This window comes from Dipteris shenzhenensis, chromosome 28 (genome assembly GCF_047967505.1).
Source record: "Dipteris shenzhenensis isolate YYH24624 ecotype China chromosome 28, Dip_SZ_1.0, whole genome shotgun sequence".
Lineage (NCBI taxonomy): Eukaryota > Viridiplantae > Streptophyta > Polypodiopsida > Gleicheniales > Dipteridaceae > Dipteris > Dipteris shenzhenensis.
The window spans coordinates 20,295,569-20,317,718 of NC_141623.1; positions in this window are offsets into that span (position 1 = coordinate 20,295,569).

Consider the following 22,150-nt stretch of genomic DNA (forward strand, 5'->3'; position numbering starts at 1 on the left):
CTCCATCCGCTCCATCACTATAGAGGAGTACTTCTTACTTGTTGAGTAGCACAGGAAGGAGACCACATGTGGATGGCGCAGGCTCGCCAGTATGGCGGCCTCAGATCGCCAGTCTCCGGTGAAAATGCGTTTTTCCGCCAATTCCTCACCTAGCCACTCGATTGCTTGGACAGATCCGCTGCTACCGGATCCAAGTACGTCCTTCAGAATGAATTCGCCTGGAGGAACCCATAGTCCAGGTTCTGTATACCACATGAAGTACAGATATGCCGAGAGAAAATCGCCTTCGCTGCGGCGCTCAAGTAGTATCTCTATGCAAATCAAGCGAGTCAACGCTTTCGTTTGAATGAGGTTATCTTCATCTTGCTTATCGAGCTCGCCACAAAGTTTCTGCGTGAAAAATGTCATATCGTTGAAGCTTTGAACGCGCTCCAGTACCATCTCCCTCAACGCTTGAAGGAGGGCCTCTTCATCTCGCTTCTCGAGATCGCCATAAGGTTCCTCCGGCCTGAAGAAATCGGGAGGGAACTGCTCTGCGCAATGGGCTTCAGTCTCCGTGGCAGCGGCGGCATGGATGGCTGCGTCCACCTCGTAAGAGCACCACAACAAGTCATGGAGATGGACGAGGAGACCGTCTCTGCTTGGGGCGAGCAGCAGGGCACGTTGAGGCCAGCGATCTGAATTGGAGTCACAGCAGAGGCGAACGAAATGCTCGCCCTTGTGCACGATCCGCAAGAGCTCGCGGAGGGCAGGCGCGAGGTGGGAGGGGATGGTGGTGGTGCCATGGAAAGCGTGGAGGAGGCGGTGGTGAAGGTCGGAGAGGTGACGCTTGTAAGCATGAACGAGGAGGCCACAAACCTCCTTGTGAAGCAAAGGATACCGTCCACGATCGTTGAGGGCTTGGTGGTAGTTGTGGTGTATTCTTTCTGAGCTCTCCAAGGCCTGCTCCAAAAACTCCATGGCTGAGGGTTTTGCACGGTTCTCTCCGATATGAGGGAAGGGGGAAGTAGGAGTGTGATGAAACGTAGTCTTGGGTGGATATGAGGGAGGAGGAAGAATGAAAAGTAAATGAAAGTCTGAATAAGAAACATACCTTTTCAACCGGGCGGGCCCATTGAATGTGATTCATCTTTTTACTTGGCCAGCACTAGGGCGGGCCCATTGAATGTGATTCATCTTTTTACTTGGCCAGCACTAGGGCGGGCCCATTGAATGTGATTCATCTTGTTACTTGGCTAGCACTAGGACGTCTTTTCAAATTCTGAAATCATGTGCTTCCACATGGCACAATATACACCCTTAGATTTTTTAAATTCTGAAAGCCCAAAAGCTTTGAAAGCTTTTGAAAAGCTGCGTAAAAAGCCAAGGCAAAACCTTTAAATATAGGCGAAACGGACGAACGAAATCCTTGCTCACGTTGATCACTTCGAGTGCCTTGCCCTTGTCCCCGTCTTCAGGCACCTTTGAGGAGGAAGGTTGCTTCTTATCCTGCCAATGTTTCGGCCTTGGAGAAGAGAATACGTATTTTTGTTCCCCTCTTTCTTGTTGTTTACTTGGCCAGCACTAGGACGTTTTTTCAAATTCTGAAATCCTATGCTTCCACATGGCACAATATACACCCTTAGATTTTTTAAATTCTGAAAGCCCAAAAGCTTTGAAAGCTTTTGAAAAGCTGCGTAAAAAGCCAAGGCAAAACCTTTAAATATAGGCGAAACGGACGAACGAAATCCTTACTCACGTTGATCACTTCGAGCGCCTTGCCCTTGTCCCCGTCTTCAGGCACCTTTGAGGAGGAAGGTTGCTTCTTATCCTGCCAGTGTTTCGGCCTCGGAGAAGAGAATACGTATTTTTGTTCCCCTCTTTCTTGTTGTTTACTTGGCCAGCACTAGGACGTTTTTTCAAATTCTGAAATCATGTGCTTCCACATGGCACAATATACACTCTTAGATTTTTTAAATTCTGAAAGCCCAAAGCTTTGAAAGCTTTTGAAAAGCTGCGTAAAAAGCCAAGGCAAAACCTTTAAATATAGGCGAAACGGACGAACGAAATCCTTGCTCACGTTGATCACTTCGAGCGCCTTGCCCTTGTCCCCGTCTTCAGGCACCTTTGAGGAGGAAGGTTGCTTCTTATCCTGCCAGTGTTTCGGCCTCGGAGAAGAGAATACGTATTTTTGTTCCCCTCTTTCTTGTTGTTTTTCTATCTTGTTTCGCAAGCCCTCTTCCCCTATTGTTATCCCCTAGCCCGAGTCATCAAAGCCTTCTCCAGATTGAACCGGAGTTTAGATATAGAGCTCTAGGACCAAGCGTAGCCAAGAAAACTGCCAAACGCTTTTCCGTAAGTCGAGCGGCGATGCTGCTTGCTCCACGGCGCGGGTGGGCCGAGGGGAAAGCCGTGGCTTTCGCTTTTAGGCATAGCGAGTCAAGGCGAGCAGCGTCCAATTCCTTATCCATACAACAGATACCCATCCTTGCCAATCGAATTGAATAACAGAGTCCCATGAGGCGGGGCGAGAAGTAGTTGATGTTTTTTCAAATTCTGAAATCCTGTGCTTCCACATGGCACAATATACACCCTTAGATTTTTTAAATTCTGAAAGCTCAAAAGCTTTGAAAGCTTTTGAAAAGCTGCGTAAAAAGCCAACTGCGTAAAAAGCCAAGGCAAAACCTTTAAATATAGGCGAAACGGACGAACGGAATCCTTGCTCACGTTGATCACTTCGAGCGCCTTGCCCTTGTCCCCGTCTTCAGGCACCTTTGAGGAGGAAGGTTGCTTCTTATCCTGCCAGTGTTTCGGCCTCGGAGAAGAGAATATGTATTTTTGTTCCCCTCTTTCTTGTTGTTTTTCTATCTTGTTTCGCAAGCCCTCTTCCCCTATTGTTGCCCCCTAGCCCGAGTCATCAAAGCCTTCTCCAGATTGAACCGGAGTTTAGATATAGAGCTCTAGGACCAAGCGTAGCCAAGAAAACCGCCAAACGCTTTCCCGTAAGTCGAGCGACGATGCTGCTTGCTCCACGGCGCGGGTGGGCCGAGGGGAAAGCCGTGGCTTTCGCTTTTAGGCATAGCGATTCAAGGCGAGCAGCATCCAATTCCTCATCCATACAACAGATACCCATCCTTGCCAATCGAATTGAATAACAGAGTCCCATGAGGCGGGGCGAGAAGTAGTTGCATTGCGGGGACGATGGGCTCACTCTGTAATTTGATCCTATAATTCAGAGCTACGTGGATGCTTTTCCTCCGCGTAGCCCCTCACCTTTCCATTGTATATATATATTTCTATCTATTTCTGTATATACATCGATCACTACAGATATACATTCGGCTTCAGCGCTTTATTCACCCAGTTCATTCCATAAAATTGTAACTACAACTGCTCGAAGATGTGTGAAGATGATTACCTTGATGGTTTGAACATCTTTGATCGTTGGATTGTGTATAGCTTTTGTGCTTGAATTTATCATCTTTAGGAAGTTGCATATATGCTAACCAACATATCCAAACATGCAGAACATGAGGAATGCGCATATTAACTAATCATGATTGTTTTTCATATTCCAACATTCCAGCAAAGAAATAGGCGACTTCTCGTCGAGCTGTGGATGTCACAAAGGATACTCCACGTAAGTAGAATGTACGGTCATTTCAATTATGAAATGTTTCTGCACCATCTGTTGCTCTGGTCCGCATTAATGCGCTACACCTCCAACACTGGAGGTGACTATTCAAAATGGGGGGATGGCACGTTTCCCTATGATATATAATTTTTGGAGAGACATGTGCCGGCTCTCCACCATACATTACGTATGGTTTTTTTTTTTTTACACCTCATCTTGAGCACGCACACTTCTTCGCACATTCTGTTTCCGCAAGGGAACATTACATTTGCTTGGTTCGACCAACATACTAATCATGCCTGCAACACTTCTATTTTCGAGATGTTTGCAGCCTCCAAACGAGTGTCTTCTCCTAAAGGTACGCACAACAAAATGTATTTGCTTGATTCAAGTTATTTTATCAATTCTTTCACCTTCTAAAGATAGAGGTTCAGTCCATTTTGTTTTTCCTGTTGCGTTTAGACAAAACCACGTGAGTGAAATTGTAGCAAAGTTTCGAATGGTTTTTATTATTAATCCCTGTAGGTGTTTAAACCCGAACATAAGACATCGATTCATGTCACGATGTAGAAATGACCACCGGAAACTCCTTCGAACATGACCATTCGTCAACGCTCAGAGCAGCCAGAGGTCGAGCTATTCAACTTGATATAACATCAAGAAAGATGTCCTTGAGGCCAGCTACGTCATCGTGGTTGACCATCGTAGATAGATACAAGCAATGGGTTAGTAATTGCGCTACTATTTTCTCTAGCCTTCAAATCTACGGTGTCTGTGGCATAACCACGCTACTGTCTGCTTCTTATCCTGCCAGTGTTTCGGCCTCGGAGAAGAGAATACGTATTTTTGTTCCCCTCTTTCTTGTTGTTTTTCTATCTTGTTTCGCAAGCCCTCTTCCCCTATTGTTGCCCCCTAGCCCGAGTCATCAAAGCCTTCTTCAGATTGAACCGAAGTTTAGATATAGAGCTCTAGGACCAAGCGTAGCCAAGAAAACCGCCAAACGCTTTCCCATAAGTCGAGCGGCGATGCTGCTTGCTCCACGGTGCGGGTGGGCCGAGGGGAAAGCCGTGGCTTTCGCTTTTAGGCATAGCGATTCAAGGCGAGCAGCATCCAATTCCTCATCCATACAACAGATACCCATCCTTGCCAATCGAATTGAATAACAGAGTCCCATGAGGCGGGGCGAGAAGTAGTTGACGTTTTTTCAAATTCTGAAATCCTGTGCTTCCACATGGCACAATATACACCCTTAGATTTTTTAAATTCTGAAAGCCCAAAAGCTTTGAAAGCTTTTGAAAAGCTGCGTAAAAAGCCAACTGCATAAAAAGCCAAGGCAAAACCTTTAAATATAGGCGAAACGGACGAACGAAATCCTTGCTCACGTTGATCACTTCGAGCGCCTTGCCCTTGTCCCTGTCTTCAGGCACCTTTGAGGAGGAAGGTTGCTTCTTATCCTGCCAGTGTTTCGGCCTCGGAGAAGAGAATACGTATTTTTGTTCCCCTCTTTCTTGTTGTTTTTCTATCTTGTTTCGCAAGCCCTCTTCCCCTATTGTTGCCCCCTAGCCCGAGTCATCAAAGCCTTCTCCAGATTGAACCGAAGTTTAGATATAGAGCTCTAGGACCAAGCGTAGCCAAGAAAACCGCCAAACGCTTTCCCGTAAGTCGAGCGGCGATGCTACTTGCTCCACGGCGCGGGTGGGCCGAGGGGAAAGCCGTGGCTTTCGCTTTTAGGCATAGCGATTCAAGGCGAGCAGCATCCAATTCCTCATCCATACAACAGATACCCATCCTTGCCAATCGAATTGAATAATAGAGTCCCATGAGGCGGGGCGAGAAGTAGTTGCACTGCGGGGACGATGGGCTCACTCTGTAATTTGATCCTATAATTCAGAGCTACGTGGATGCTTTTCCTCCGCGTAGCCCCTCACCTTTCCATTGTATATATATATTTCTATCTATTTCTGTATATACATCGATCACTACAGATATACATTCGGCTTCAGCGCTTTATTCACCCAGTTCATTCCGTAAAATTCTAACTACAACTGCTCGAAGATGTGTGAAGATGATTACCTTGATGGTTTGAACATCTTTGATCGTTGGATTGTGTATAGCTTTTCTGCTTGGATTTATCATCTTCAGGAAATTGCATATATGCTAACCAACATATCCAAACATGCAGAACATGAGGAATGCATATTGACTATTCATGATTATTTTTCAGATTCCAACATTCCAGCAAACAAATAGGCGACTTCTCGTCGAGCTGTGCACGTCACAAAGGATACTCCACGTAAGTAGAATGTACGGTCATTTCAATTCTTAAATGTTTCTGCACCGTCTGTTGCTCTGGTCCGCATTAATGCACTACACCTCCAACACTGGAGGTGACTATTCGAAACGGGGGGATGGCACGTTCCCCTATGATATATAATTTTTGGAGAGACATGTGCCGGCTCTCCACCATACATTACGTATGGTTTTTTTTTTTTTACACCTCATCTTGAGCACGCACACTTCTTCGCACATTCTGTTTCCGCAAGGGAACAGTACATTTGCTTGGTTCGACCAACACACTAATCATGCCTGCAACACTTCTGTTTTTGAGATGTTTGCAGCCTCCAAACGAGTGTCTTCTCCTAAAGGTACGCACAACAAAATGTATTTGCTTGATTCAAGTTATTTTATCAATTCTTTCACCTTCTAAAGATAGAGGTTCAGTCCATTTTGTTTTTCCTGTTGCGTTTAGACAAAACCACGTGAGTGAAATTGTAGCAAAGTTTCGGATGGTTTTTATTATTAATCCCTGTAGGTGTTTAAACCCGAACATAAGACATCGATTCATGTCACGATGTAGAAATGACCACCGGAAACTCCTTCGAACATGACCATTCGTCAACGCTCAGAGCAGCCAGAGGTCGAGCTATTCAACTTGATATAACATCAAGAAAGATGTCCTTGAGGCCAGCTACGTCATCGTGGTTGACCATCGCAGATAGATACAAGCAATGGGTTAGTAATTGCGCGGCTATTTTCTCTAGCCTTCAAATCTGCGGTGTATGTGGCATAACCACGCTACTGTCTGCAAACCAAAGGATCGTTTCTTCGCAAGGCATAGGCATCTCGAGCCACAGCGCCGCACTCGGAAACATGATACTTTTGGATGCCTGCGAGAATATGGGCATGCAAGTGACCTACTGGAAATGCCAAAGCTGCACACGAGATGCCCAACGGAGCAGATACATTGTGCGGTTGATGCCACAGTACTCTCGGCAGTTGCTTAAAACAAACCACCTCCACACGCAACTGCTAAGCATCATAGATATATCCATTTCAGTTACCACAACTGCAAATGCGATTACTCGTGGCACACTCCATCGAAGGTCACTTCTAGACAATCCTCTGATATCTTGGCGAAACGTCCCACTAAGCTCGGCTCAAGAAATCGTGACGAACGAGCTGTCAGGTGTGCTCGCATACAACATCGAGAACAATCCAATATTGCGCAAGTACAATTCTTTAGCAGAGCGTGCGGACATCAAGATGGGTATGTGCATCTTGAGTCCTCAAACCATTGCAGGTATCTTGGAACTACACGATGAGACAGCTCCCTTTGAGTTAATGTCAATAGCGGAATCTCAGCCTCTGACCTCCTGCTTTTGCAAAACATGGTGGACCCCGCGAACTGTCGCGCCTTTGATGCAAGGGACAAGCATGAGTTTGCCACCATATGGCTACGGGGTAGAGAAATGCTTTCAGAGAGGGTCGCTTCATTCCACGTCGACGGAGTAGCAGCAGCTGGCAGTGCGTACGTTGACATAACCATGGAGTCAGCATTGTTCCCCTTCCTGTTCCCTTTCAGACGGGGCTACTATGATGGCTGCATACAATTCAGCAACTATGTGAAAATGAGAATATGCACCTTATTCTCTATCTACACGCTCTACAAGCCGTACTTGTTGATCATGTTCCAGTTAAAACAGGCAGTGATGATTGCCAATTCAAGCAACTCTACATGCTTGCAACGAGACATCGACCAATATAGGAAAGCCAACCCTGCCACGACCAATGAAGACGCAATGAGACACGTGCTTCGCTACAGCATGCCATCAACAATGCCGGGGTCCCCATCGTGGCATCGACGGCAACTGAAGGACCTCATAACGATGGTCGATGCTTGGGGCCTCCCAGATTTCTTTCTGACATTCACTGCAGACGAGGTCACCGATACACGGTGGCAAGAAATTAATGTGATCGATCAGAGCATCGCAACACATTATAATGCGCAATTCACTTGGAAGGACTGTCCTGTTGAATGTGTGGCACTTTTCCACGCACGCTTCCACATGTTCATGCGCAAGCATTTGCTTTCATCCGACGGTCTGCTTGGCCGAATACAACACCATGTCGTTCGTTATGAGATACAAAACAGGGGCTCCCTACACGCCCATGTCATATTGTGGGTCCACCATGATGATCGTCAGCAAATTGCAAATGAGATTGCGGCTTACGTCCCCACGGACGAGGCCCTGGATCCTTGAAACACAAGGCTGCGAGAACTAGTTCTCAAGAAGCAGTTGCACGTATGCAGGAAAGCGTGCTACGTCGGACCGTCACACCACAGTTGCAAGCACGGCTTCCCTTTCGCAACACAGCCAGAATATGAACCCATCCTCGACCCTCTGACGCAACGTTGGTTGTATTACCGGGCTGCTCATATTTCGAGGAGTGTTTGCCCCTGGCCTAGCATACGTGATATTGTCCAGAGTGACTGAGAGAACGAGGCTGCGCATACTACATTGCCCACATCCAGACATATTCAAACCAATTCCACGAGAGTTCTCACAGCCGACAACACAACCACGCGCATAAAGGTTTTCACTACCAGAGATTGAAAAAGGCAGAGGCAAGTCATGAATATGTTATGTCAAACATGCGTGCAAGGAAAATGGTTTTAATATCTTGTCTGTTGTCGAGAACAGGTGCAGAGAATCAAAAAGCTCGGGACATTGCAGCATAAGACATGGACGCAGACAAGGTAAATTCCACCAGCATGAAAGAATCTTTTTTTCTTGAAGATTTAAAAAGACAGCTCATTTGAAAAGACGGTGTAATAAGTCGTGCCTGCAAGCAGCTATTTGAGCTATACAAAAGCAACGCGAAGGCAACAAAACCTCCACCAGCAAAGAGGAGGTTCTTCTGAACCACAAAGCAATTCCGGCTAGCAAACAATGCAGGAGAACGTCCGGGAGCTTACATCAACGGCTTCAACACGTATGCGGAACTACGCGACTTCATTGACAACTGCAATAGGCGTTTGCCAGCTAAAAGAGAGCCGGGAGGCTTGAGATTCGTAAATGGTACGTAATGCTTCCGAAAATTAAAAAAACCGCAACAATTGAGAAAAAGAATTAACGAGTTGCAAGAACAACAAACTCATGATGGATTGCACTTCTCCTGCAGGACTCCTCAAAGAGATCCTTGTCGAGCTTGACATTGAGTTCGATGAGACCGATAGGATGATGGAAAGTTTGGAGGGGCAGAAGCTACTAGACACGAAGACGAAAGGGATCACAGCGTATGCGTGCGAGCTGCTGCATTACGGGTACAACGTATCCTTGGAGTTGCTGAGGGACACGACGCGCGATCAAGGAACGGCTATACTCGAACAATTCATGGAACAATTTGGAGGGACGCACGATGCGATGCACTCGATGACAACAATGGAGAAGCTTACGTATATTTTCGACAGGGACTTATACGAGGAGCGCTTCAGTATTGGAAACGATCCTTTAACGCCAACAGAGAAAAACCAGGGCAAGTAAATAAATGCATTCTATTATGGACCTCAAACGAAAAAAAAAAGACCGAAAACCTCGATGACTAATGTAATTGTCAATGTTTACGCAGGTACGACATTGAAAGACGCGAGCCTCGAGATGAAGGAGGAGCGTCCACTGAAGCGCCCGCGCAAGGGAATCGTGTGAGCCTCATCGTCTACTGCATCATGTGCAAGCCCAACAACAGAAAATACATAGGGAGCACGACGGACCTGCCGCGGATGATCAAATAGCACAATAAAAAACCACCGGCGAAAATGAAAGAGGACTTGCAGCGTTACAAGCCCTTCAAAGAAAATTTCAAAATCAAAGTTTTGGAAACAACAGACACTGTAGACAAAGCACGAACTTTAGAGCAGTACTACATAAGAAGCCACAACACAATAGGTCCATTAGGTTACAACACGCTCGAGGGCCATCCGGCTAGAGCGCGGAAGTACTATTTTCTAAAGCGTAGGAACATAATTTGACCCAAAAAATAAACATTTGTGCCTTCGAAAAAAGGGATCCAATGAAGTTGCAAATGGTGCTGGAACTTTTGTCGTACATGCAATGCAGCTTTGGGTTTGGATTATTCCTGTCACAGTTGCATGCTTCTGTCTCAATTTGGTTTTCATTTATTATTTATACATTTCTGAAATACATCTCCCCGTCGTTCGCTCGAAGTTGAATGACAATAGATTTGCTTACAGTGCAAAGAATAGGAGTTTGTCTTCCTCCGAAAAAAAGAAAAACTACGTTTTACTGTCGACATGAACAACATCAAGTGCAAGCAGGACTGGATGATAACGAAATCTCTAGAAAAGGTTGCATGCAATTGAACATCAATCTTCTACATCATCTCTGACAACATGACTCATGTGAACCTCAACAAGATAGCAAAAGAGAGAAGTATTCATCAAGAGCCCAGCTGGCCAAGCAATCTAGTTGAAATGTCACACTGAAGTCACAGAATTGGCAGTACATGAAAGCACATGCTTGATGACCAATAGCTTGGCATTCCACCCAAGACTCAATACTTGAAAAGCATGTGAGTATGTGAAAGCACATGCTTGATGACCAACAAAGCACATGCTTGATGACCAATAGCTTGGCATTCCACCCACGACTCACTACTTGAAAAGCATGTCATTCCGGGGGGGGAAATGGCCATATCTCCTGAGAGAACATCACTCATTGGGACATCTTGCATGGCTTTGACAAATCCACAAGCTTGATTGACACCAGGTTTGTTAATATGCATGAACTCATCCACACTTGACAAGACATCGCTATTGAAACCTTTGCCCTTCTCAATGTGCAAGAATTCATCCACCCCAGATAAGGCTTCGCTTCTAAAATCATTTTGTTTCTCGGAACCAATGAACTCGTCCACTCCAGATAAGATGTCACTTCTATAATTGAGTACATTGAAATCATCCACATTTGAAGTGATAGAGCCTGGCACATGGGCACGCTTTTTAGGTCCTTTGATATTGTAGTATACCTTGTCTTTATCATTGAAAACCACGTGCCTCTTTCTCATGTTTAAAAATTGCATGCTCCATCTCATATTCTTGCCTACCTCATAGTAGGGATCACATAAGGATGTTATGTTATCAACCATACCATCATCAGTGACTTTTAGAATCCTCATCTGTGCAAATGACCATTGCTCCACTTGTTCAAATCCCAATACTTCACCTTCTGCTACAGTCTTATTTGCAAATGATCTCATTTGTAAAATGTCCCCTATAGTAAAATCCAAGGTGGTGCACTTTGTATTCTTGATAATGTCTGTTGCATAAGTCTCATCTTTGTCCCATGCTATAAATGATTTGTTGGATGTATTGTAGGGCATAACATCTCCAAGTGTTTCCATATCTCCACATTTATACTTTAGCTCAACATGTGCGCTAAGAATCTTTGATACATTAACTACTACCTTATCTTCGCCAAGTCTTCGAAAGTGGCAAACTGAATTGGGATCACTATCATGGATTGTAGCAAATGCAACTACTTCTCTTTTGCTACATAAAATCACATCCATCCTTGGAACAAAATCTATAGCCATCTCCTTTGTGAGAGTCCTTCACAAGCAAGCTGCAGTAGTACCAATTACATAAATATTAGTCTCTTTTTAATAATCTACTCATTTATTATAATTTTTAATTAGTACTTAATTTATTGGTGGGAGAAGTTATCCGATCAAGTACTCATCAGATGGACATGCCAAGTTATCCTTTGCATGGTTGATCGAGCATTAAATACTATTTTTGCTCTAGTGTCATGCACATCCGTAAAAAAACACAATGTTAGGTGTGTTATCCGATCAAGTACTTATGGGATGGGCGCGCCACTTTGCATGTAAGTCAATTTCACCTAGTTGAAGGTGCTTTGCATGGTCGATCGAGCATTAAATACCATTTTTGCCTTAGTGTCATGCACATCCGTAAAAAAACACGCTGCTAGGTGTGTTATCCAATCAAGTACTTATGCGACGGGAATGCCACTTTGCATGTAAGTCAATTCCACCTAGTTAAAGGTGTGTGCAAAGTATTGTGCCCATCGGATATGCTTTGCATTGTCGATCAAGCATAAAACACCGTTTTAGCCTTAGTGTCATGCACAATCATAAAAGAACACGGTCCTAGGTGTGTTATTCAAACAAGTACTTATCGGATGGGGGCTCCACTTTGCACGCAAGTCTGTTTCAACTAGGTTGAGGTGCGTGCAAAGTATTGTCACCATTGGATATGCTTTGCAAGGTCGATCACGCATTATACAACATTTTCTCGGTAGTGATATGCACATCCGCAAAAAATCACGCCTTTAGGTATGTTATCTGACCAAGTACTTATCGGATGGGTGTGCCTCTTTGATAACATTTCAATACCACCTAGCTTAAGGCGTAGGAAAAGTATTGTGCCCATCGGATATGCTTTGCATGGTCGATCGAGCATTAAATACCATTTTTGCCTTAGTGTCATGCACATCCGTAAAAAAACACAATGCTAGGTATGTTATCCCATCAAGTACTTATGGGATGGGCGCGCCACTTTGCATGTAAGTCAATTCCACCTAGTTGAAGGTGTGTGCAAAGTATTGTGCCCATCGGATATGCTTTGCATTGTTGATCAAGCATAAAACACCGTTTTTGCTTTAGTGTCATGCACAACCATAAAAAAACACGTCCTAGGTGTGTTATTCAAACAAGTACTTCTCATATGGGGGCTCCACTTTGCACGCAAGTCGGTTTCAACTAGGTTGAGGTTCATTCAAAGTATTGTGACCATTGGATATGCTTTGCATGGCCGATCACGCATTATACACTGTTTTTTCCTAGTGATATGCACATCCGCAAAAAAACACGCCCTTAGGTGTGTTATCTGACCAAGTACTTATCGGATGGGTGTGCCTATTTGAAAACATGTCAATGCCACCTAGGTTGAGGTGTAGGAAAAGTATTGTGCCCATCGGATATGCTTTGCATGCTTGATCAAGCATTAAATACCATTTTTGCCTTGGTGTCATGCACATTCGTAAAAAAACACACTGCTAGGTATGTTCTCCGATCAAGCACTTATGGGATGGGCATGCCACTTTTCACCTTCAAACTAGTTGAAGGTGTGTGCAAAGTATTGTGCCCATCGGATATGCTTTGCATTGTGGATCAAACATAAAACACCGTTTTTGCCTAAGTGTAATGCACAACCATAAAAAAACACGGTCCTAGGTGTGTTAATCAAACAAGTACTTATCAGATGGGGGCTCCACTTTGCACGCAAGTATCTTTCAACTAGTTTGAGGTGCGTGCAAAGTATTGTGACCATCGGATATTGTTTGCATGGCCGATCACGCATTATATACTGTTTTTCCCCTAGTGATATGCACATCCGCAAAATAACACGCCCTCAGGGGTGTTATCTAACCAAGTACTTATCGGATGGGTGTTCCTCTTTGAGAAAATTTCAATACCACCTAGGTTGAGGCTTAGGAAAATTGTTGTGCCCATCGGATATCCTTTGCATGGTCGACCGAGCATTAAATACCATTTTTGCCTTGGTGTCATGCACATCCGTAAAAAAACACGCTGCTAGGTATGTTATCCAATCAAGCACTTATGGGATGGGCATGCCACTTTGCATGTAAGTCAATTCCACCTAGTTGAAGGTGTGTGCAAAGTATTGTGCCCATCGAATATGCTTTGCATTGTCGATCAAGCATAAAACACCGTTTTTGCCTTAGTGTCATGCACAACCATAAAAAAAAACGGTCCTAGGTGTGTTATTCAAACAAGTACTTATCGGATGGGGGCTCCACTTTGGACCCAAGTCTGTTTCAACTAGGTTGAGATGCATGCAAAGTATTGTCACCATCGGATATGCTTCGCATGGTCGATCATGCATTATACAACCTTTTTCCGGTAGTGATATGCACATCCACAAAAACACACACCCTTACATATGTTATCTGACCAAGTACTTATCAGATTGGTGTGCCTCTTTTGGAACATTTCAATACCACCTAGGTTAAGGCGTAGGAAAAGTATTGTGCCCATCGGATATGCTTTGCATGGTCTATCGAGCATTAAATACCATTTTTTCCTTGGTGTCATGCACATCCGTAAAAAAACACGCTACTAGGTGTGTTATCCGATCAAGTACTTATGCGATGGGAATGCCACTTAGCATGTAAGTCAATTCCACCTAGTTAAAGGTGTGTGCAAAGTATTGTGCCCATCAGATATGCTTGCATTGTCGATCAAGCATAAAGCACCGTTTTTGCCTTTGTGTCATGCACAACCATAATAAACCACCGTCCTAGGTGTGTTATTCGAACAAGTACTTATCGGATGGGGGCTCCACTTTGTATGCAAGTACTTTTCAACTAGGTTGAGGTGCGTGCAAAGTATTGTCACCATCGAATATGCTTTGCATGGTCAATCACACATTATACAATGTTTTTCCTGTAGTGATATGCACATCCGCAAAAAAACACGCCCTTAGGTATGTTATTTGACCAAGTACTTATCCGATGGGTGTGCCCCTTTGAGAACATTTCAATACCACCTAGGTTAAGGCGTAGGAAAAGTATTGTGCCCATCAGTTATGCTTTGCATGGTCGATCAAGCATTAAATACCATTTTTGCCTTACTGTCATGCACATCCGTAAAAAAACACACTGCTAGGTGTGTTATCCGAACAAGTACTTATGCGATGGGAATGCCACTTTGCATGTAATTCAATTCCATCTAGTTGAAGGTGTGTGCAAAGTATTGTGCCCATCAGATATGCTTTGCATTGTTGATCAAGCATAAAACACCGTTTTTTCCTTAGTGTCATGCACAACCATAAAAAAACACGGTCCTAGGTGTGTTATTCAAACAAGTACTTATCGGATGGGGGCTCCACTTTGCATGCAAGTCTTTTTCAACTAGGTTGAGATGCGTGCAAAGTATTGTCACCATCAGATATGCTTTGCATGGCCGATCACGCATTATACGCCGTTTTTTCCTTAGTGATATGCACATGCGCAAAAAAACACGCCCTTAGGTGTGTTATCTGACCAAGTACTTATCGGATGGGTGTGCCTCTTTGAGAACATTTCAATACCACCTAGGTTGAGTCTTAGGAAAAGTGTTCTGCCATCGGATATCCTTTGCATGGTCGATCGAGCATTAAATACTATTTTTGCTCTAGTGTCATGCACATCCGAAAAAAACACGCTGCTAGGTATGTTATCTGATCAAGCACTTATGGGATGGGCATGCCACTTTGCATGTAAGTCAATTCCACCTAGTTGAAGGTGTGTGCAAAGTATTGTGCCCATCGGATATGCTTTGCATTGTCCATCAAGCATAAAACTCCGTTTTTGCCTTAGTGTCATGCACAACCATAAAAAAACACGGTCCTAGGTGTGCTAATCAAACAAGTACTTATCGGATGGGGGCTCCACTTTGCACGCAAGTCCTTTTCAACTAGGTTGAGATGTGTGCAAAGTATTGTCACCATCGGATATGCTCTGCATGGTAGATTACGCATTATACAACGCTTCTCTGGTAGTGATATGCACATCCGCAAAAAAACGCGCCCTTAGTATGTTATCTGACCAAGTATTTATCGGATGGGTGTGTCTCTTTGAGAAAATTTCAATACCACCTAGGTTAAGGCATAGGAAAATTATTGTGCCCATCGGATATGCTTTGCATGGTCGATCGAGCATTAAATACCATTTTTCCCTTAGTGTCATGCACATCTGTAAAAAAACATGCTACTAGGTGTGTTATCTGATCAAGTACTTGTGCGATGGGAATGCCACTTTGCATGTAATTCAATTCCACCTATTTGAAGGTGTGTGCAAAATATTGTGCCCATCGAATATGCTTTGCATTGTGGATCAAGCATAAAACACCGTTTTTGCCTTAGTGTCATGCACAACCATATAAAAACATGGTCCTAGGTGTGTTATTCAAACAAGTACTTATCGGATGGGGGCTCCACTTTGCACGCAAGTCTGTTTCAACTAGGTTGAGGTGCGTGCAAAGTATTGTCACCATCGGATATGCTTTGCATGGCCAATCACGCATTATACGCCGTTTTTCCCCTAGTGATATGCACATCCGGAAAAAAACACGCCCTTAGGTGTCTTATCTGACCAAGTACTTATCGGATGGGTGTGCCTCTTTGAGAACATTTCAATACAACCTAGGTTGAGGCAGAGGATAAGTGTTGTGCCCATCAGATATCCTTTGTATGGTCGATCGAGCATTAAATACTATTTTTGCTCTAGTGTCATGCACATCCGTAAAAAAACACGTTGCTAGGTATGTTATCCGATCAAGCACTTATGGGATGGGTGTGCCACTTTGCATGTAAGTCAATTCCACCTAGTTGAAGGTGTGTGCAAATTATTGTGCCCATCGGATATGCTTTGCATTGTCGATCAACCATAAAATACCGTTTTTGCCTTAGTGTCATGCACAACCATGAAAAAACACGGTCCTAGGTGTGTTAATCAAACAAGTACTTATCGGATGGGGTCTCCAATTTACACGCAAGTCCATTTCAACTAGTTTGAGATGCGTGCAAGGTATTGTCACCATCACATATGCTCTGCTTGGTCGATTACACATTATACAACGTTTTTCTGGTAGTGATATGGACATCGGCAAAAAAACACGCCCTTAGGTATGTTATCTGACCAACAAGTACTTATCGGATGGGTGTGCCTCTTTGAGAACATTTCAATACCACCTAGGTTAAGACATAGGAAAAGTATTGTGCCCATCGGATATTCTTTGCATGATCGATCGAGCATTAAATACCATTTTTGCCTTAGTGTCATGCACATCCGTAAAAAAACACGCTGCTAGGTGTGTTATCCGATCAAGTACTTATGCGATGGGAATGCCACTTTGCATGTAATCCAATTCCACCTAGTTGAAGGTGTGTGCAAAATATTGTGCCCATCGGATATGCTTTGCATTGTGGATCAAGCATAAAACACTGTTTTTGCCTTAGTGTAATGCACAACCATAAAAAAACAAGGTCCTAGGTGTGTTATTCAAACAAGTACTTATCAAATGGGGGCTTCACTTTGTAAGCAAGTATCGTTTCACTAGGTTGAGGTGCGTGCAAAGTATTGTGACCATCAGATATGCTTTGCATGGCCGATCACGCGTTATACACCGTTTTTCCCCTAGTGATATGCACATCCGCAAAAAAACACGCCCTTAGGTGTGTTATGTGACCAAGTACTTATCGGATGGGTGTGCCTCTTTGAAAAAATTTGAATACCACCTAGGTTGAGGCGTAGGAAAATTGTTGTGCCCATCAGATATCCTTTGCATGGTCAATCGAGCATTAAATACCATTTTTGCCTTAGTGTCATGCACATCCGTAAAAAAACACGCTGCTAGGTATGTTGTCCGATCAAGCACTTATGGGATGGGCGTGCCACTTTTCATGTAAGTCAATTCCACATAGTTGAAGGTGTGTGCAAAGTATTGTGCCCATCAGATACGCTTTGCATTGTCGATCAAGCATAAAACACCGTTTTTGCCTTAGTGTCATGCACAACCATAGAAAAACACGGTCCTAGGTGTGTTAATCAAACAAGTACTTATCGGATGGGGGCTCCACTTTGTACGCAAGTCCGTTTCAACTAGGTTGAGATACGTGCAAAGTATTGTCACCATCGGGGATATGCTTTGCATGGTCGAGCACGCATTATACAATGTTTTTCCGGTAGTGATATGCACATCCAGAAAAAAACACGCCCTTACGTATGTTATCTGACCAAGTACTTATCGGATGGGTGTGCCTCTTTTGGAACATTTCAGTACCACCTAGGTTAAGGCGTAGGAAAAGTATTATACCCATCGGATATGCTTTGCATGGTCGATCGAGCGTTAAATACCATTTTTGCCTTAGTGTCATGCACATCCGTAAAAAAACACGCTGCTAGGTGTGTTATCCGATCAAGTACTTATGCGATGGGAATCACACTTTGCATGTAAGTCAATTCCACCTAGTTGAAGGTGTGTGCAAAGTATTGTGCCCATCAGATATGCTTGCATTGTCGATCAAGCATAAAAGACCGTTTTTGCCTTTGTGTCATGCACAACCATAAAAAAACACGGTCCTAGGAGTGTTACTCAAACAAGTACTTATCGGGTGGGGGCTCCACTTTGTATGCAAGACCTTTTCAACTAGGTTGAGGTGCGTGCAAAGTATTCTCACCATCCAATATGCTTTGCATGGTCGATCACGCATTATACAACATTTTTCCTGTAGTGATATGCACATCCGCAAAAAAACATGCCCTTAGGTATGTTATTTGACCAAGTACTTATCCGATGGGTGTGCCCCTTTGAGAACATTTCAATACCACCTAGGTTAAGGCGTAGGAAAAGTATTGTGCCCATCGGATATGCTTTGCATGGTCGATCGAGCATTAAATACCATTTTTGCCTTAGTGTCATGCACATCCGTAAAAAAACACACTGCTAGGTGTGTTATCTGAACAAGTACTTATGCGATGGAAATACCACTTTGCATGTAATTCAATTCCACCTAGTTGAAGATGTGTGCAAAGTATTGTGCCCATCGGATATGCTTTGCATTGTCGATCAAGCATAAAACACCATTTTTGCCTTAGTGTCATGCACAACCATAAAAAAACACGATCCTAGGTGTGTTAATCAAACAAGTACTTATCGGATGGGGGCTCCACTTTGTACGCAAGTATATTTCAACTAGGTTGAGATGCGTGCAAAGTATTGTCACCATCAGATATGCTTTGCATGGCCGATCACACATTATACACCGTTTTTCCCCTAGTGATATGCACATGCGCAAAAAAACACGCCCTTAGGTGTGTTATCTGACCAAGTACTTATCGGATGGGTGTGCCTCTTTGAGAACATTTCAATACCACCTAGGTTGAGGCGTAGGAAAAGTGTTGTGCCCATCGGATATCCTTTGCATGGTCGATCGAGCATTAAATACTATTTTGGCTCTAGTGTCATGCACATCCGAAAAAAACACGCTGCTAAGTATGTTATCTGATCAAGCACTTATGGGATGGGTGTGACACTTTGCATGTAAGTCAATTCCACCTAGTTGAAGGTGTGTGCAAAGTATTGTGCCCATCGGATATGCTTTGCATTGTCGATCAAGCATAAAACACCGTTTTTGCCTTAGTGTCATGCACAACCATAAAAAAACACGGTCCTAGGTGTGTTAATCAAACAAGTACTTATCGGATGGGGGCTCCACTTTGCACGCAAGTCCTTTTTAACTAGGTTGAGATGCATGCAAAGTATTGTCACCATCGGATATGCTCTACATGGTCGATTACGCATTATACAACGCTTTTCCGGTAGTGATATGCACATCCGCAAAAAAACATGCCCTTAGGTGTGTTATCTGACCAAGTACTTATCGGATGGGTGTGCCTCTTTGAGAACATTTCAATACCACCTAGGTTGAGGCGTAGGAAAAGTGTTGTGCCCGTCGGATATCCTTTGCATGGTCGATCGAGCATTAAATACTATTTTTGCTCTAGTGTCATGCACATCCGTAAAAAAGCACACGGCTAGGTATGTTATCCGATCAAGTAGTTATGGGATGGGAATGCCACTTTTCATGTTAGTCCGTTTCAACAAGGTTGAGATGTGTGCAAAGTATTGTCACCATCGGATATGCTCTGCATGGTCGATTAAGCATTATACAACGTTTTTCCGGTAGTGATATGCACATCGGCCAAAAAACACGCCCGTAGGTATGTTATCTGACCAAGTACTTATCGGATGGGTGTGCCTCTTTCAGAACATTTCAATACCACCTAGGTTAAGGCGTAGGAAAAGTATTGTGCCCATCTAATATGCTTTGCATAGTCTATCGAGCATTAAATACCATTTTTGCCTTAGTGTCATGCACATTCGTAAAAAAACACTCTACTAGGTGTGTTATCCGATCAAGTACTTATGCGATGGGAATGCCACTTTGCATGTAAGTCAATTCCACCTAGTTGAAGGTGTGTGCAAAGTATTGTGCCCATCGGATATGCTTTGCATTGCCAATCAAGCATAAAACACCGTTTTTGCCTGTGTCATGCACAACCATATAAAAACACGGTCCTAGGTGTGTTATTCAAATAAGTACTTATCAGATGGGGGCTCCACTTTGCGCGCAAGTCCATTTCAACTACGTTGAGGTTCATGCAAAGTATTGTCACCATCGGATATGCTTTGCATGGTCGATCACACATTATACACCGTTTTTTCCCTAGTGATATGCACCTCCGCAAAAAAACACGCCCTTAGGTGTGTTATCTAACCAAGTACTTATCGGATGGGTGTGCCTCTTTGAGAACATTTCAATACCACCTAGGTTGAGGCGTAGGAAAAGTGTTGTGCCCATCAGATATCCTTTGCATGGTCTATCGAGCATTAAATACTATTTTTGCTCGTGTCATGCACATCCGTAAAAAAACACGCTGCTAGGTATGTTATCCGATCAAGAGCTTATGGGATGGGCGTGCCACTTTGCATGTAAGTCAATTCCACCTAGTTGAAGGTGTGTGGGCAGGCCATCCGAGATAGGAAAAGACTCTTGAGTTGCTCTCAATAAACTTTTGATGGCCTCTAATGGAGAGGGATGTGGATGCCTATGTTATAACTTGTCACATTTGTGGGCAAGACAAGGCGGAAAGGATGAAGCCAACGGGGTTGCTTCAACCCTTAGCCATCCCATCCAAACCATGGGAGAGTGTATCCATGGACTTCATAAGCTGTCTACCAAACAATGAAGGATACACGGGCATCTTTGTGGTGGTTTGTAGGCCCACAAAGTGTGCACACTTCATTCCATACAAGGGTACTTTGGACGTCCAAGCAACAGCAAAGCTATTCTTCAAGTTTGTGGTCGAACACCATGGGCTACCGAAGGAGATTGTGTCTGACAGGGACGGGAGGTTCACTGGCACTTTTTGGCACTTTGTTTGCAATGTGTGGGATGAAGCTTGCGTTTAGTAGCTCATATCACCCTCATTCTAACGGGAAAATTGAGAAGACAAATCAGTTCATGGAGGACTTTCTCAAGCACTATGTCCAGAGAGATCAGACTGATTGGTATGATGCAGCAGAATTCTGGTACAACAGTTGGTAGCATTCATCAACTGGTTTTCCCCCTTGGAGTTGGCATATGGATACCAACCTTTGGCTTCGGGGGAAGCATCAGTGTTACCTACTGTGGGAGGAGTAGCTCCAACAGGTGGTGCTTTCCATAAGGAGTGGGTGACAAGGCTTAAATCTGCTTGGGAGCAGCTGGGTAGAGCTCAAGATAGGATGAAGAAATTTGCAGATAGGAAGAGGAGGCATGTGGAGTATGAGGTTGGCGAGAAGGTTTATCTCAAACTCAACCCTGAGCAACTCAGCATGCCCAAGGAGCTCATGGATCGTCTTGCGCGTAGCTACAATGGGCCTTATAAGATCCTTGAGAGGTTAGGCAAGCTGGCCTATTGTCTGCAACTTCCTCCTCATCTACACATTCATCCCACCTTTAATGTTTCAATGTTGAGGGGTGCTCATGAAGATGATGATCCAACCTGTGAGGAGAGGAATAGAGGTTCGGCTCTCATAGTGGATCATGGAGAGGGTGAAGACCTTGAGAGTATCATGGCACATTGGGATAGACCGAATCAGTTCGGGCCTAACAGGCTGTACCATTGTCACTAGAGGGAGCAGCCTTAAAGTGAAGACTCACGGACCTTCTCTATGGCGGTTCGTGGACATTGTGTGTGGCTACAATGATTCACGCCCTTTTCCAAAGAAGCGGGGGAGTAAGAGTAAAAGGGGGGGAATGTAACGGGTGGCCCGTTGACAAGGGACTGAAGGCCTCAGTCCACTCCTCCTCCTTCACCATCCTCAGCGACCAAGAGCTGCGAGGTCTTATACGTCTAGGGGAGCAGTCCTACAAGGTTTGGCTTCGACAAAACTTAGTAAGGAGCAATCCTTGCCCTCCATTCAGTTAAGGGGGAGCAACCCTTTGAATGTATGCATGGTCCATGTGATCCATCCAATGGGGAGTAGCCCATGGAATGTATGGATCCCCCCTTCCGCCCATGAGATGGCAGGCTCTTCAAGGGAATTCAAACAGGCAAGTTTGAAATCACTGCCCCTTACAAGTGGCTATTGGAGGCAAAGGACTAA